Source organism: Aegilops tauschii, chromosome 5 (genome assembly GCF_002575655.3).
Source record: "Aegilops tauschii subsp. strangulata cultivar AL8/78 chromosome 5, Aet v6.0, whole genome shotgun sequence".
Lineage (NCBI taxonomy): Eukaryota > Viridiplantae > Streptophyta > Magnoliopsida > Poales > Poaceae > Aegilops > Aegilops tauschii.
In genome coordinates this window covers 343,737,967-343,757,488 of record NC_053039.3, presented here as the reverse complement: position 1 = coordinate 343,757,488, position 19,522 = coordinate 343,737,967, and positions in this window count along the sequence as shown.

The window sequence follows — 19,522 nt, the reverse complement described above, 5'->3', positions numbered from 1 at the left end:
GATCTTGGGGATGACATGGATGGATAGGAGCCATTTTTTGGGCCCCTCATGGGGGTGTGGCCGGCCACATGAGGTATCCCCCCTTGGGGACCCTCTTGTTCCTTGGTTTCACTCCTAGGTCCTTGTGGAAGGACTTCATTCATGTGCATTTTGGGTTTTTTGTGAAACTACCCTACCCCCTTGGGATTTCCTATAAATAGAGGTGGAGGGGCAGCCCTCCACATCCATCCCTTGCTCTCATACACATGCCATGCATTATCTGGCTTCTTCTCTCCCTCCCACGAAAAGAGTTTCGTAGAGCCGTAAGGCTGTCTGGGTTCCGGCAGGAACTAGTTCTGGACGGCGAAGCCCTGCTGGATAGATGACACCGTATGTGTGCAACTCTGTAGAGAGATCGTAGTTTCGGTCTTAGTTCGTGAGTGCCTCCCGAAGGGCTGTCCGTGTGACCGTTCGAGTTTCGAAGGTCCTCCCGAAGGGCTGTCCGAGTGACCGTTCGAGTTTCGAAGGTCCTCCTGAAGGGCTGTCCGCGACACCGTCCGGGGGGGCTGTTCGACCGCCTCCCGGAGGGCTGTCTGAGGAGCAGATGAGGGTACACATCCTCGCGGTTGGGAGGTTGTAAATCCTAGCTGCGGGGATCTGCACCGCCGATCGTCATCGACTCTACTTCCCGCTGCGCTACGAGTCGGTAACGAAAAAAGATCAAACCATGTATGCAGTCTCCATAGTGGTCCTGGGCTGGTGCGTAGGTCGGAAATTTTTTGTTTTCTGCTGCGTTCCCCTACAGTGGCATCAAGAGCCGTGCTATGCGTAGATGCAGGTTTCGATCTAGAATACATGGAGATGTATGGGTATTGCATAATATAATTAGGTAGTAGATGAGATCTATTGCTGAAAATTATTTATGCGGGTGACAGATGAAATCTGTTACCCGAGGTTCTTGTTGCTTCCCTAGAATTTGCGTTTGCTCAATCTCGAGACAGCATGGTGGAATTTGACAAAGTTCTGGCAATCCGTGATCCTGATTGATCATGGAAGTGCTCTCAGTTCTTTGGGTTCTGCCGTAGTCAAAAGAAAGATGAAATTCGCAGATGAAAGGGCATTGCAGATATGATCTGCACGGGGGTCATGCGTATGACGAAGTTTAGTATGGGGCTCGAGATTTAATTATCCCGTGTTTCATACACCCCGAGATGTTAATACACTGGCCATCTTTGATGCCCCAACTCAGGAGACCCCAACTGCGGCAAACAGTATGATGATGCCAGTTGACGTAGCACCAGCTCTACGACGCAAAACCCCCATTCCAGCAAAGAGTACACCTAATCCAGTTGCCAAATCCCTTTTTGAACAAGAGAGAGCCCCAATTGCAGCAAATAGGACTCATGTTCCACTTCTTCCCAGTTTAGAAGACGAAGCTTATATTGTTATCAGGAACTTTGTGCGCATATTTCCTTCATGGAAAGATTATACCACAAACAAAGAAAAAATTCCAATCTTTCTCTGCAACTTACGCGTAAGTAATGTACTAATGTTATTCATGGTAATTACTGCATATGTTTCTGCCGACAGAAGACACAAGATTTCATTATTTTAAATAGGCGAGGACCAAACTGGATAGTCAAGACAAGCAAGGTTTGGTTGCGCTTTTCAAGCACTCATTGATGAAGTATCGTTCCTACCTGAGGCAAGCGCACTTCGATGGCAAGCCTCTAAACGAAATTTCTGTAAAGTCTCCGGTGCTACATTTATCAGACAGTGAATGGAATAATCTTGTTACACATTGGTCTCATCTGCAGCGTAAGGTACTGTCTATGATATCACATCACAATTTGAACTACATTTCTGCATGTGCCTTAATGTCTCACTTGTACGAAAACTGTTTGCAGAAGAACAATCATTCTCAAGGGACCAAAGAATCTCACAACTATACTGCTCACTGCATTGCTCTTGTCACTACCTCTTGTCCTGTATGACCATACTTACTTTCATGGTTGGTTGATTATGTAGCATCACTGCACATGTTAACCTCATTATCCTCCATTTGGTGGACATTATAAGATCCGTATCGACTCTTATATAGATTTAGAATCAACCCAATGCTTTTGAAGAGGTTTAGCTCTGTAGTTCTCTTGTAAGGACTGAACGTCGTCTATCACTGTACTTACATTAACAGCTACTCCCTCCGCCCCATAATATAAGAGCGTTTTGTATTGTACACCAATTTTCAAAACACTCTTATATTAAGGGAAGAGGGATTGGTTCATTGTGTAGCATTCTGCATCTTATCTCCCTCGCCCACCATTTACTAAAAAATATCAGATATATATTTAATCTTACCAAAATGTTGAATACACAAACAATGCCAGTGCGGAAGTGTAGTCCATTGCTCTTGTCAGTACATTTTTTCATGTAACGCTTGTACAGTAGTTGACTATGTAGCATCAATCTGCATCTTATCTTCATTGTCCTCTATCCCTTCCAGTATTATCATATCTATAATTACTCTCTACAAAATGTAGAGTATAGGCAATGATTATGAAGAAGATTATGTGCTGAATTTCTTGAGTTATCCTTCCCTTGACATGGAGAAGGGCGTTATATAGCCGGTGTTAACTATTAATGTAAGTCAGTCCTTCCAAAGCCTTTATCCTCAACTGTTGTTTAATTTTCTCATACTCCCTATCATCAACTGCTGTTTAGTTTGTTGTTTCTATCAAAATGCATGTTTGCAACAACTGTAAGTTCCAAGTTTTACTTGTAAAACCAAATTCCTTATTCATACCATGCACATTACTCAATACTCACTATATGTATGCTTGTTTTTGTGGATCTATAATTCAGTGTGTGGTGAAGCAGCCCACGTTTGCACCTTGTCATCTCCTGTTTTATCTTACTGATGTGGCTGATGATATGAACAACATGCCATGCACATTAACCAAAATAGATACAATGATTGTCTTTGCCCTTCTTCTATGCTTGTTTTGTTGACATGGTAATCCAATAGTGTGGTGAAGCTCCTCGCATTATGAACAATGCGAAATTATGCTATTGATATTTTGAACTTACTCTTTATTTTCTAATTTGAAATTGGTTGGAATTGACAGCACAGTTACCATCTTTGTTTATACACATGCAAAACATGTCATCTCTCTGTTTGTTTCAGGGTGATATGCCTGATGGCATGCACAAGTCTGCTGAAGGCTGTCAAACAAACCAAACATATATTGCAGCAAAGAAGGCAAAACATCTTGAAGATAGCGAGACAACCCCGAAGTCTTGTCTTGATGCAGTGTTCAAGTTACTTGAGACTAGCAGTCAGACAAGCACACATAATTCGCTATCTGAATCAGTTCAACTTCTTCAGTCCCAAGTTCTAGCAGAAAGGCATTCTGCAACTCAAATTCGACTTGGAGTCCTATCTCTAAGAAAGATTGCGGAGAACACCAATGAGAACCTCATTGCTAAACAGCTACACCTGGAAGCTATGACCGACATGCTAGGCCGGTCTCACAGCCTTGCTCAGCAGCTTGCGCACCAGTTCCCGCACAAGGCTAACCTTTCTTGAACTGTCTTGGAAGTGGTCTTGGTTCAGTATTATTTTGTTATGCTGCAATGGCGTCCAGTTTTTGTAATTTGCTTCTTCATTGCGCTTTATGATCACTGGTGGCGAACTTTGATGCCCAGTGGATGTAATATACCATAAATCCTTTATTGTATAGTGTAGGTTTATTCTAAGTTACTATGCAGTAATTTCTTTATTGTATAGAGTAGGTTTGTTCTTAATTCCTACTAGTTACCGTATATGCCATCATTCGCTATCTGAAAAAAAAACGGGGCGAAAATCTGATGTAGTCGACCGGGCCGAAACATTCGCCTCTAACGGGCCTGCATTTTAGCGGGCCACAATTGGGCCGGCCTGCAACTTTCTTTGGCCTGAAAGTCCATTGGGGCCTTCACACTTTGCGTCAGGCCCAAAACTTGCACGGGCCTATATTCGGCCCAAAGTTTAGTTGGGCCTTTAGTGGACCTAGTGCTTAGTTGGGCCCATGTAGCTTCGGGCCATTAATAGGCAGAATATTCTGCTGGCCTGTTACGACCCAGAAGAAACCATGGGCCTTTAGCAGGCCGAAATGCATGTTGGACCTCAATTTTCACTAGTCGTCGACGGGCCTTCAGCAGACTAAAATGTAGGCCAGGCCATTATTGGCCCAGTTATATGACGGGCCATTACCAGGCCGAAACATATCTCGGGCCTTAGTTGGCCCACTGATATCATGGGCCTTTAAGAGGCCGAAAGCTTAGTAGAGGCATCAACGGGCCGAATTATACAGCAGGCCTTTAACAGGCCCAAAGTCACGTTGGGTTGAACTGTTGCCACCTTGATCACGGGCCATTAGAGGGCCGGATGTCGCGTCGGACCATGTATGGCCCATGGGCAGCACGGGCCATTCCCAGGCTGAAAGACACACCGGGCTGAAATGAGCCCATGTCTACATCGAGCCTCTAACAGGCCGAAATGTCACTAGGCCGTAATTGGGCCCAAATATTCAGCGAACAATTAACGGGCCAGATCTGGCTTGGGGACGTAAATGGGCCATGTTTAAACAGGCCGTTAGTGGGCTGGCCCGCTAGTACCTAAGTAAATACTACGGGCCTTTGACTGGGTCGGCCTTTTTAACCTATATGGGCCTCTGTTGGGTCCTGTCACATGCCAACGTATCATAGGCACGTCTCCTCCATTGGACGGACGACATCTGGCCCGCCGAGGAGCGGACATGTGTTTCCTCCAGCCAATGATGATTTTACATGTGGAAAATCCACATTGGTCCGGGCTGTTAACGGGTTATCGGATCCAAACCGGAACCCGGTAGCTTAACAGCGACCCGTTATGGTGGATGCCACATGTTGGTTACCCTTGACGAAAGCACTTCTATAACGCGCGGTTTATCGTCATGGAAGTGGACACTTCTGTGATAATAATTTTGGTAATGTCATGGAACACTTCTACGACAGCACAGGTATGACTATCTTGATTCTGTCATAAAATCGTCATGGATGTACATGCATGACAGAAAAGGTGACCTACTGTGACAAACACGTATCATCACGGAACTGTATTCTTTTGTAGTGAAATTTGATGCTTGAATGAGAAGGTGATGACTCAACAATAAAAGTAAATAACATGAAATTAAATAGAGAGACCATTCGTAGAGGGAAGCAGAGATTTGCATAGGTGCCAGAGCTCAGAGCTAAAACAGAGATTAATACATTTTGAGCGGTGTGCTTCTAGTAACATATCACCCAAGAAAGGGAATTGCATATGGGATTAACTGAACCCTCGACATCGTGGTTCATCCGATGAAGATATTCGTGGAATATGTAGGAACCAATATGGGCATCTAGGTCCCGCTATTGGTTATTGACCGGAGAGGTGTCTAGGTCATGTCTACATGATTCCCAAACCCGCAGGGTCGCACGCTTAATGTTCGATGACACTAGAGTAGAATTGGGATATTTGTATTGGTGGTTGAATGTTGTTTGGAGTCCCGGATGAGATCCTGGACACCACGAGGAGCTCCGGAATGGTCCGGAGGTAAATATTTATATATGGTAAGTTGTTGTCGGGGTTCCGAGAAAGAGTTCACTTTTCTCGATATTGTACCGGGAAGTCACCGGAAGGTTCCAGAGGGTTCTGGAGGGGTCCGAAAGTCCACGAAAGGGTTCCACCAGCCCCTAGGGTGTGCATGGGCATTAGGGGGGCACCCTGGCCTTATTGGGACAAGGGAACCAACCCCACAAGGCACATGCGCCAAGGGAAGGGGAAACCCTAGTGGGAAGGAGGGCCAATTGCCTTGAGGGCAAGGGCCTTCCCCTGGCTGCCGCTCCCACCTCCTTGAAGGATGTGCTAGGGCTGGCTAGCCCTCCCCACAACCCTATATATAGTAGAGGCGCAAGGAGGGCTGCTCATTGATACGTCTCCAACGTATCTATAATTTTTGATTGTTCCATGCTATTCTATCATCAATCTTGGATGTTTTATAATCATTTTATAGTCACTTTATATCATTTTTTGGTACTAACCTATTGACATACTGCCAAGTGCCAGTTGCTGTTTTTTCCATGTTTTTTACATCGCGGGAAATCAATATCAAACAGAGTCAAAATGCCACGAAACTTCACGATGATTATTTATGGGCCAAAAGGAAACAGATGGGCCCTGGTTGCACCTGGGGGAGTCCCGAGGAGGGGACAACCCACCAGGGCGCGCCAGGAGGCCCTGGCGCGCCCTGGTGGGTTGTGCCCACCTCGGGTACCCCCCGGACCGCCTCTTTGCTCTATAAATACCCCAAAAATACCAGAACCCTAGAAGCGTCGATGAAATATTCATCCAGCCGTCGCAGAGTCCAGAACCACCAGATCCAATCTAGACACCACCATGGAGGGGTTCACCACTTCCATTGGTGCCTCTCCGATGATGCGTGAGTAGTTCTTTGTAGACCTTCGGGTCTGTAGTTAGTAGCTAGATGGCTTTCTCTCTCTCGCTGAATTCTCAATACAATGGTCTCTTGGAGATCCATATGATGTAACTCTTTTGCGGTGTGTTTGTTGGGATCTGATGAACTTCAAGTTTATGATCAGTTATATCTTTTTATATCCATGAAAGTTATCTGAGTTTTTTTATCTCTTATAGTCTTATATTTCTTCTCCGATATTTGGGTTTTGTTTGGCCAACTTGATCTATTTATCTTGCAATGGGAAGAGGTGCCCGGTAGTGGGTTCGATCTTACGGTGCTTGATCCCAGTGACAGAAAGGGAACCGACATGTATGTATCGTTGCTACTAAGGATAAAAAGATGAGATCTATATCTACCACCATATAGATAAACAGATCTTGTCTACATCATCTCATCATTCTTATTGCATTACTCTGTTTTTCCATGAACTTAATACACTAGATACATGCTGGATAGCGGTCGATGTGTGGAGTAATAGTAGTAGATGCAGGCAGGAGTCGGTCTACTAATCTTGGACGTGATGCATATGTAATGATCATTGCGTGGATATCGTCATAATTATTTGAAGTTCTATCAATTGCCCAACAGTAATTTGTTTACCCACCATTTGCTATTTTTCCCGAGAGAAGCCACTAGTGAAATCTATGGCCCCCGGGTCTTCTTTCTCATATATTTGCCTTGTGGTCTACTTTTCCTTTGCATTTTTATTCAGATCTATTAAACCAAAAAAGACAAAAATACCTTGCTGTGTTTTATCTTTATTTATTTTATTTGGCGTTCGATCTATAAATCTACTATTTACCTCACGTCCGTTTGCCTATCTTGAGGCGTCGTACCCTAGAAGGGATTGACAACCCCTTTAACATGTCGGGTTGCGAGGTGCTGTTGTTTGTGTGTAGGTGCTACTTACGTTGTGTTGCTTGGTTCTCCTACTAGTTCGATACCTTGATTTCATAACTGAGGGAAATACCTACCATCGCTGTGGTACATCATCCCTGCCTCTCCAGGGAAATACCGACGTAGTTCCAGCTACCATCACTCATCCCTTCACCTGGCCGCAACCCTTCCGTCTCCTTCCACCTCCACCTCCTCGCCCCGGTTTCGCTTAGCGAAACGCTGTTGTTGCTCCAGCACCACCACGCGGTTGTGATGATTGTGATCCCATCTACTTATCCCCCTATGCTTGTTGGATCAAGGAGGAGAGACGTCACCAAGCCGGACATGTGCTAAACTCGGAGTTTTCGTCCGTTCGGCGCTAGATCAGTTGGATCGTGATTGGATCGCGAAGAGTACAACTACATCAACCGCGTTATATACGCTTCCGCTTTCGGTCTATAAGGGTATATAGCCACACTCCCCTCTTGTAGCTATGCATCTCCTAGATTAGATCTTGGGTGTTCGTAAGATTTTTTTAATTTCATGCTCCGTTCCCCATCACTCCCAACAAATAACAAACGAAGAAATAAGGAATCTTTTTGGTTTTTTTACTACTACGAACTAACTAAACAAGAAAGAAAACAAAAAACGAGAAATATTTTTGAACTTTCGAAGTTTTTTTAACACACAAAAGAAACAAACAAATCAAATGCCAATAAACAAGAAAATGATGAACACCGACAAGTGCAATGAATCTGTAAGAATGATTAACGTGCCTGACACATGCGTGCTGATACGTCTCCAATGTATTTATCATTTTTTATTGTTACATGTTGTTATACTATCATTCTTGGATGTTTAATAATCATTTTATAGTCATTTTATATCATTTTTCGGTACTAACCTATTGACATAGTGCCAAGTGCCAGTTGCTATTTTCTGCATGTTTTATTACATCACAGGAAATCAATACCAAATGGAGTCCAAATGCAGCAAAACTTTTTCTGGATTTTTTTGGACCAGAAGACATCCAGTGGGCCGGAGAAGAGCCTGGGGCTGCTCCGAGGGGAACAGAACCCACCAGGGCCCGCCAGGAGGTCCAGGCACGCCCTGGTGGGCTGTGCCCACCTCGGGTGCCCCCTGAACCGACTCTTTGCTCTATAAATACCCCAATATTCCAGAAACCCTAGGGGAGTCGACAAAAATCAATTCCAGCCGTTGCAGAGTCCAGAACCACCAAATCAAATCTAGACACCATCATGGAGGGGTTCACCACTTCCATTGGTGCCTCTCCGATAATGCGTGAGTTGTTCTTTGTAGACCTTCGGGTCCGTAGTTAGTAGCTAGATGGCTTCCTCTCTCTCTTTTCATTATCAATACAATGGTCTCATGGAGATCCATATGGTGTAACTCTTTTTGCAGTGTGTTTCTTGGGATCGGATGAACTTTGAGTTTATGATCAGACCTATCTTTTTATCCATAAAAGTTATTTGAGTCTTCTTTGATCTCTTATATGCATGATTGCTTATAGCCTCGTATTTCTTCTCCGATGTTTGGGTTTTGTTTGGCCAACTTGATCTATTTATCTTGCAATGGGAAGAGGTGCTTTGTAGTGGATCTTATGGTGCTTGATCCCAGTGACAGAAGGGGAACCGACACGTATGTATCGTTGCTACTAAGGATAAAACGATGGGGTCTATTTCTACATAAATAGATACTGTCTACATCATGCCATCGTTCTTATTGCATTACTCTGTTTCTCCATGAACTTAATACACTAGATGCATGCTGGATAGCGGTCGATGTGTGGAGTAACAGTAGTAGATGCAGGCAGGTGTCGGTCTACTAATCTTGGACGTGATGCCTATATAATGATCATTGCCTGGATATCGTCATGATTATTTCAAATTCTATCAATTGCCCAATGATACGTCTCCGTCGTATCTACTTTTCCAAACACTTTTGCCCTTGTTTTGGACTCTAACTTGCATGATTTGAATGGAACTAACCCGGACTGACGCTCTTTTCAGCAGAATTGCCATGGTGTTATCTTTGTGCAGGAACAAAAGTTCTCGGAATGACCTGAAACTTCACGGGGATTATTTTTGGAAATAATAAAACATACTTGCGAAAGAATCAAGGCCAGGGGGCCCACACCCTTTCCACGAGGGTGGGGGCACGCCTGCCCCCCTAGGCGCGCCCCCTGCCTCGTGGGCCCCCTGGAGCTCCACCGAACTCAACTCCAACTCCATATATTCGTGTTCGGGGAGAAAAAAATCAGAGAGAAAGATTCATCGCGTTTTACGATACGGAGCCGCCGCCAGGCCCTAAACTCTCTCGGGAGGGCTGATCTAGAGCCCGTTCGGGGCTCCGGAGAGGGGAATCTGTCGCCGTCGTCATCATCAACCATCCTCCATCACCAATTTCATGATGCTCACCGCCGTGCGTGAGTAATTCCATCGTAGGCTTGCTGGACGGTGATTGGTTGGATAAGATTTATCATGTAATCGAGTTAGTTTTGTTAGGGTTTGATCCCTAGTATCCAGTATGTTCTGAGATTGATGTTGCTATGACTTTTCTATGCTTAATGCTTGTCACTAGGGCCTGAGTGCCATGATTTCAGATCTGAACCTATTATGTTTTCATGAATATATGTGAGTTCTTGATCCTATCTTGCAAGTCTATAGTCACCTACTATGTGTTATGATCCGGCAATCCCGAAGTGACAATAATCGGGACCACTCCCGGTGATGACCGTAGTTTGAGGAGTTCATGTATTCACTATGTGTTAATGCTTTGGTCCGGTACTCTATTAAAAGGAGGCCTTAATATCCCTTAGTTTCCGCTAGGACCCCGCTGCCACGGGAGGGTAGGACAAAAGATGTCATGCAAGTTCTTTTCCATAAGCACGTATGACTATATTCGGAATACCTGCCTACATTACATTGATGAATTGGAGCTAGTTCTGTGTCACCCTATGTTATGACTGTTACGTGATGAACCGCATCCGTAAAGCATGCCGCACTGAACCAGGGAGTAATCATCACTACGCGACTGCTAGGTGTTCAGAACGTCTTGAGTTGCTCGGAAAACAGGTGCATCACCTAGCGGTGCTTCAAGGACATATGCTTTCTTGGCAGCTATGAGGATAATCCTCAGGTTACGGACCCAGTCCGTGTAGTTGCTACCATCGTCTTTCAGCTTGGTTTTCTCTAGGAACGCGTTGAAGTTGAGGGCAACATTAGCGTGGGCCATTTGATCTACAAGACATATTGTAAAGATTTTTTAGACTAAGTTCATGATAATTAAGTTCATCTAGTCAAATTATTAACGAACTCCCACTGAGACAGACATCCCTCTAGTCATCTAAGTGATACATGATCCGAGTCAACTAGGCCGTGTCTGATCATCACGTGAGACGGACTAGTCATCATCGGTGAACATCTTCATGTTGATCGTATCTACTATACGACTCATGTTCGACCTTTCGGTCGCTTGTGTTCCGAGGCCATGTATGTACATGCTAGGCTCGTCAAGTCAACCTAAGTGTATTGCGTGTGTAAATCTAGCTTACACCCGTTGTATGCGAACGTTAGAACCTATCACACCCGATCATCACGTGGTGCTTCGGAACAACGAACTTTCGCAACGGTGCACAGTTAGGGGGGCACTTTCTTGAAATTTTAGCGAGGGATCATCTTATTTATGCTACTATCGTTCTAAGCAAATAAGATGTAAAACATGATAAACATCACATGCAATCAAATGGCCAGTATCATTTTTCTCCTTTTGATCTCCATCTTCGGGGCGCCATGTTCATCATCATTACCGGCATGACACCATGATCTCCATCATCGTGTCTTCATGAAGTTGTCTCGCCAACTATTACTTCTACTACTATGGCTAACGGTTAGCAATAAAGTAAGTAATTACATGACGTTCCGGTTGACACGCAGGTCATAAATAAATTAAGACAACTCCTATGGCTCCTGCCGGTTGTCATACTCATCGACATGCAAGTCGTGATTCCTATTACAAGAACATGATCAATCTCATACATCACATATATCATTCACCACATCCTTCTGGCCATATCACATCACATGACACTTGCTGCAAAAACAAGTTAGACGTCCTCTAATTGTTGTTGCAAACTTTTACGTGGCTGCTATAGGTTTCTAGCAAGAACGATTCTTACCTACGCCAAAACCACAACGTGATATGCCAATTTCTATTTACCCTTCATAAGGACCCTTTTCATCGAATCCGATCCGACTAAAGTGGGAGAGACAGACACCCGCTAGCCACCTTATGCAACTAGTGCATGTCAGTCGGTGGAACCTGTCTCACGTAAGCGTACGTGTAAGGTCGGTCCGGGCTGCTTCATCCCACGACGCCGCCGAATCAAGATAAGACTAGTAACGGCAAGTAAATTGACAAAATCGACGCCCACAACAACTTGTGTTCTACTCGTGCATAGAAACTACGCATAAACCTGGCTCTGATACCACTGTTGGGGATCGTAGCAGAAATTTAAAATTTGCTACGCATCACCAAGATCAACCTACGGAGTTTACTAGCAACGAGAGGGGAGGAGTGCATCTACATACCCTTGTAGATCGCGAGCGGAAGCGTTCAAGAGAACGGGGTTGATGGAGTCGTACTCGTCGTGATCCAAATCACCGATGATCCTAGCGCCGAACGGACGGCACCTCCGCGTTCAACACACGTACGGTTGGGAGAGACATCTCCTCCTTCTTGATCCAGCAAGCGGAAGGAGTGGTTGATGGAGATCCAGCAGAACGACGGCGTGGTGGTGGAAACAGCGGGGATCTCGGCAGGACTTCGCCAAGCTCAGCGAGAGGGAGAGGGAGGCGCCAGGGTTTGGGGTGCGCAGCCCTCCCTCCCCCCCTTTATATAGGGGCCCTAGGGGGCGCCAGCCCCTAGAGATCTAATCTCAAGGGAGGGGCGGCGGCCAAGGGGGGAACTTGCCCCCCAAGTCAGGTGGGGCGCCCCCCACCCCCAGGGTTTCCAACCCTAGGCGCAGGGGGAGGCCCATGGGGGGCGCACCAGCCCACCAGGGGCTGGTTCCCTTCCCACTTCAGCCCATGGGGCCCTCCGGGATAGGTGGCCCCACCCGGTGGACCCCCGGGACCCTTCCGGTGGTCCCGGTACAATACCGGTGACCCCCGAAACTTTCCCGGTGGCCGAAACTGGACTTCCTATATACAAATCTTTACCTCCGGACCATTCCGGAACTCCTCGTGATGTCCGGGATCTCATCCGGATTCCGAACAACTTTCGGGTTACCGCATACTAATATCTCTACAACCCTAGCGTCACCGAACCTTAAGTGTGTAGACCCTACGGGTTCGAGAGACACGCAGACATGACCAAGACGACTCTCCGGTCAATAACCAACAGCGGGATCTGGATACCCATGTTGGCTCCCACATGCTCCTCGATGATCTCATCGGATGAACCACGATGTCGAGGATTCAAGTAATCCCGTATACAATTCCCTTTGTCAATCGGTACGTTACTTGCCCGAGATTCGATCGTCGGTATCCCAATACCTCGTTCAATCTCGTTACCGACAAGTCACTTTACTCGTACCGTAATGCATGATCCCGTGACCAATCACTTGGTCACATTGAGCTCATTATGATGATGCATTACCGAGTGGGCCCAAAGATACCTCTCCGTCATACGGAGTGACAAATCCCAGTCTCGATCTGTGCCAACCCAACAGACACTTTCGGAGATACCTGTAGTGCACCTTTATAGCCACCCAGTTACGTTGTGACGTTTGGTACACCCAAAGCATTCCTACGGTATCCAGGAGTTGCACGATCTCATGGTCTAAGGAAATGATACTCGACATTAGAAAAGCTTTAGCAAACGAACTACACGATCTAGTGCTATGCTTAGGATTGGGTCTTGTCCGTCACATCATTCTCCTAATGATGTGATCCCGTTATCAGTGGCATCCAATGTCCATGGTCAGGAAACCGTAGCCATCTATTGATCAACGAGCTAGTCAACTAGAGGCTCACTAGGGACATGTTATAGTCTATGCATTCACACATGTATTACGATTTCCGGATAACACAATTATAGCATGAACAATAGACAATTATCATGAACCAGGAAATATAATAATAACCATTTTATTATTGCCTCTAGGGCATATTTCCAACAGCAAGCACCTGGGCACGAGGGTCCAGGGCGCGCCCCCTGCCTCGTGGGCCCATGGTGGCTCCCCTCCACTTATTCCTGCACCCACACACTCCTTCCTCCCAAAAAATCACCAACCAGCTCAAGCACGAGTTCTAGATCATTTTGCTGCGATTTTTTATCTCCTTGCTCAAAGCACCTCTCACAAAACTGCTTTGGGGGATTGTTCCTTCGTATGTGACTCCTCCATTGGTCCAATTAGTTTTTGTTCTAGTGCTTTATTCATTGCAAATTTGTGCTGCCTAGGTGACCATGTTCTTGAGCTTGCATGTCAAATTTATATGGTTCCAAGTAGTTCTAATGCATGATATAGGCTCTAGGAACTTGTAGGAGTAGTTGCTATCAATTTTGTTAAGCTTAGTTCACTTTTATTTGAAGTTACTAAAAATTTCAGAAATTTTCAGAAAATGATGAAGAGATTTTTGAGGGGTTGTTCGAGCCGAAGCTCGAAGGATAAGCAAAGTGAAGAAGCAGAGAGGCCCAAATATAATCTGCCTCGCACCGCGGAGGTTCGGCCGTGTGAATGGCCTTGCGATGATTTCTTGAGAGCAGCTGGGATTTATGATGATTTTTATGAGTTGGCTGAGAATGCAGGCCTCACCGACTTACTCCGCGACCAACGCGAACAGTATCTCTTACTCACCAATACCTTTGTGCAAAATTTTCATTTCCATTCTAGGAGGTCACCACCTATGGTGGATTTTTAATTATATGATGAGTATAGGGAGATGACCCTTTGCGAATTCTGTGAGGTTTGCAAGTTACCTTTTCCGGGTTTCATAGAGGAACCACATCGTAACGATGTGGAGGGGTTTATTATACAATTGTTGTAGGGGAAACAAGGAAGGTTTCCGATGCACGAATCACTAGCATACATTTTCCTGTTCTACGTTACTTTGCTATATTTTCTAGTAGATGCTTAAATGGTCGCGGAAACTGTGGAAACCTGAGTGTCCCTGATATTATTATTTTCTGCCATGCCTTGTTTCGTGATGACACATTTAGTATGGGCGCTATTGTTGCAAAGCGGTTAAATCTTAACCGTACTAAGGGCCCCATCTTGGGAGGCATCTTCGCCTCATGCCTCGCTGCATACTATAACATATCTATTAGGCACTATGAGAAAGAAGAAAAATTGTTGCCTACTGTTTATTTAGATTATAAGAGTATGGTAGCGCATGATTTTATTGTTAAGAATAGGGAAAGGGCGCTTAAATACAAATTTTTATTTGATAAAAGTCACCCTGAGACTATTACCTTGCCTGCTCCTTCCTTGTTTGATTTATCTGCAGGCCAGTATCTCGTTCTGCTAGCGACCATCCAAGCGTACCGGAACCCTACATCAGCCACAGAGCCAGAGCCGGAACCACAATCTGATCCTCCACGACAGTCTAATTACCAGTGGGATCCGGAGATGATTGCCAACCAGTGGCAATCAGAGGCTTCTTCTTCTCAGTACGACCCCAACTACAACTTTGGATATCCGCCAGGCCAGCCGTGGCAATAGACCAACTTAGGTCAAAAGCCTAAGCTTGGGGGAGTACGTATTTCTCACCGACATTACATTCATGTTCACACACTCATTGCTAGTTGTCGGTGCTCATACTTTTTCATTGTAATATCCATTCTAGTTTATTTTCCTTTTTATCCTTTCTTCTTGTGTGTTTGAAAAACCTTAAGAAAAACAAAAAAAATTAGTAGTAGCTTTTAGCTAGTTTACTTTTCTTGCTGTAGTAGTAATAATTAAAAGAAAACCCAGAAATATTTCTTGTTCTTCTTTTGCTTGTTGGGAGCTTTCCCGTGTAAATAGTTTTATTTCTTTTCTTTCCTTTGGGGGTCGATAGGAGAAGACCATAATGAAATTGTTAAAGTGCTCTTATATGCATTATTGTTGATTTAACCAAGAGCCCGTATTGCCTTGTCTTCTCCTGTTTATTGAATGCTCGCAGATTCCAGCTTAGTCCAATGCACGTGCACTATTATTATTATTCACATCGTTCGGTCGTGCAAGTGAAAGGCAATAGTGACGATATATGATGGACTGATTGAGATGAGAGAAGCTGGTATGGACTCGACCTCTCTTGTTTTTGTAAATATGATTAGTTCATCGTTCCTGATCCAGCCTATTATGAATAAACATGTTTGCAATGACAATTAGAGATTATAGTTGCTTATGCCATGCTTAATTAGCTAGGAGTTTATAATGGTTTACCTTGCGTGCCAACATGCTATTAAAATGGTTGTGATGTGGTATGATGGGGTGGTATCCTCCTTTGAATGATTCAAGTGACTTGACTTGGCACATGTTCACACATGTAGTTGAAACAAAATCAACATAGCCTTCATGATATTTATGTTCATGGTGGATTATATCCTACTCATGCTTGCACTCAATGTTCATTAATTTTAATGCATGTTCATGACTGTTGTTGCTCTCTAGTTGGTCGCTTCCCAGTCTTTTTCTAGCCTTCACTTGTACTAAGCGGGAATACTGCTTGTGCATCCAATCCCTTAAATCCCAAAGTTATTCCATATGAGTCCACTATACCTTCCTATATGCGGTATCTACCTGCCGTTCCAAGTAAATTTGTATGTGCCAAACTCTAAACCTTCAAATGAAATTCTGTTTTGTATGCTCGAATAGCTCATGTATCAACTAGGGCTGTCTGTATCTTCCATGCTAGGTGGGTTATTCTCAAGAGGAGTGGACTCCGCTCCTCACTCACGAGAAAATGGCTGGTCATCGGGATGCCCAGTCCCTTGCTTTATGCAAATCAAATCAAAATAATTGCAAACAAAACTCCCCCGAGACTGTTGTTAGTTGGAGGCACTCGTTGTTTCGAGCAAGCCATGGATTGATGCTTGTTGGTGGAGGGGGAGTATAAACTTTACCATTCTGTTTGGGAACCGCCTATAATGTGTGTAGCATGGAAGATATCGCCATCTCTTGGTTGTTATGTTGACAATGAAAGTATGCCGCTCAAAATATTATTTATCTCTATTTCAAAATCGAGCTCTGGCACCTATGTAAATCCCTGCTTCCTTCTGCGAAGGGCCTATCTATTTACTTTTATGTTGAGTCATCACCCTCTTATTAAAAAAGCACTAGCTGGAGAGCGCTGCTGTCATTTGCATCCATTACTATTAATTTATATTGGGTATGACTATGACTGGATCTCTTTTACCATGAATTACAATGTTTAGTCAGTCCTTGATCTTTAAAGGTGCTCTGCATTTATGTTTTGCGGTCTCAGAAAGGGCTAGCGAGATACCATCTTGTTATATCATATCATGATTGTTTTGAGAAAGTGTTGTCATCCAAGATTTATTATTATTGCTCGCTAGTTGATTATGCCATTGATATGAGTAAACATGAGACCTAAGTGTTATTGTGAATATGGTTAGTCATAATCTTTGCTGAAAACTTGAATGCTGGCTTTACATATTTACAACAACAAGAGCAAACAGAGTTTGTAAAAGTTTTTCTTTATCACTTTCAGTTTATCAGCTGAATTGCTTGAGGACAAGCAAAGGTTTAAGCTTTGGGGAGTTGATACATCTCCGTCGTATCTACTTTTCCAAACACTTTTGCCCTTGTTTTGGACTCTAACTTGCATGATTTGAATGGAACTAACCCGGACTGACGCTGTTTTCAGCAGAATTGCCATGGTGTTATCTTTGTGCAGAAACAAAAGTTCTCGGAATGACCTGAAACTTCACGGAGATTATTTTTAGAAATAATAAAAAATACTTGCGAAAGAATCAAGGCCAGGGGGCCACACCGTTTCCACGAGGGTGGGGGCGCGCCTGCCCCCCTGGGCATGCCCCCTGCCTCGTGGGCCCCCTGGAGCTCCACCGACCTCAACTCCAACTCATATATTCGTGTTCGGGGAGAAAAAATCAGAGAGAAAGATTCATCGCGTTTTACGATACGGAGCTGCCGCCAAGCCCTAAACTCTCTCGGGAGGGCTGATCTGGAGTCCGTTCGGGGCTCCGGAGAGGGGAATCCGTCGCTGTCGTCATCATCAACCATCCTCCATCACCAATTTCATGATGCTCACCGCCGTGCGTGAGTAATTCCATTGTAGGCTTGCTCGACGGTGATGGGTTGGATAAGATTTATCATGTAATCGAGTTAGTTTTGTCAGGGTTTGATCCCTAGTATCCACTATGTTCTGAGATTGATGTTGCTATGACTTTGCTATGCTTAATGCTTGTCACTAGGGCCCGAGTGCCGTGATTTCAGATCTGAACCTATTATGTTTTCATGAATATATGTGAGTTCTTGATCCTATCTTGCAAGTCTATAGTCACCTACTATGTGTTATGATCCGGCAACCCCGAAGTGACAATAATCGGGACCACTCCCGGTGATGACCGTAGTTTGAGGAGTTCATGTATTCACTATGTGTTAATGCTTTGGTCTGGTACTCTATTAAAAGGAGGCCTTAATATCCCTTAGTTTCCGCTAGGATCCCGCTGCCACGGGAGGGTAGGACAAAAGATGTCATGCAAGTTCTTTTCCATAAGCACGTATGACTATATTCGGAATACATGCCTACATTACATTGATGAATCGGAGCTAGTTCTGTGTCACCCTATGTTATGACTGTTACATGATGAACCGCATCCGGCATAATTCTCCATCACCAATCCAATGCCTACGAGCTTTTCACATATTGTTCCTTGCTTATTTACTTTTCCGTTGCTACTGTTACAATCACTACAAAACCCAAAAATATTACTTTCGCTACCGTTACCGTTACTATCATACTACTTTGCTACTAAATACTTCGCTGCAGATATTAAGTTATCCAGCTGTGGTTGAATTGACAACTCAGCTGCTAATACTTGAGAATATTCTTTGGCTCCCCTTGTGTCGAATCAATAAATTTGGGTTGAATACTCTACCCTCGAAAACTGTTGCGATCCCCTATACTTGTGGGTTATCACCCAACAGCAATTTGTTCACGCACCGTTTGCTATTTTCTCGAGAGAAGCCACTAGTGAAACCTACGGCCCTCGGGTCTCTTCCTCATATTATTTGCCTTTGCGATCTATTTTATTTGCCTTTTATTTTCAGATCTATTAAACCAAAAATACAAAAATACCTTGCTGCAATTTATTTTATTTGGCGTTTGATCTATCAATATTTGCAACTCTCTCTCACGTCCGTTTGCCTATCTTGGTCGCCGCTACCCGAAAGGTATTGACAACCCCTTTTACACGTCGGGTTGCGAGTATTTGTTATTTGTGTGCAGGTGTTGTTTACATTGTGTTGCTTGGTTCTCCTACTGGTTCGATAACCTTGGTCTCATCACTGAGGGAAATACCTACCGCTGCTGTGTTGCATCATCTCTTCCTCTTTGGGGAAATACTGACGTAGCTTCAAGCCGTATCAAAAGAAATTTCTGGCACCGTTGCCGGGGAGGATCTTCAACATATACCGGGTTCCTAATCACAAATCTCATCTCCTTGTAATTTACATTATTTGTCATTTGCCTCTCATTTTCCTCTCCCCCACTTTACAAAAATTTGTCGTTTTATTCGCCCTTTTTCTCGTTCGTCGTTTTCTTGCCGGATCTGTTTTTGAGTGCAATCTTGTTGCGTAGTCACCATGACTCAAGAGAACACCAAGTTGTGTGATTTCTCAAATACCAACAACAATGATATTATTGGCACTCAGATTGCTCCTCCCGCCACTAGTGCGGAGTCTTGTGACATTAATACTGCTTTGCTGAATCTTGTTATGAAAGATCAATTTTCTGGTACTCCTAATGAGGATGTTGCGTCCCATCTTAATACCTTCGTGGAATTATGCGATATGCAAAATAAAAAAGATGTGGACAATGGTGTTGTGAAGATGAAATTATTTCCGTTTTCTTTGCGTGATT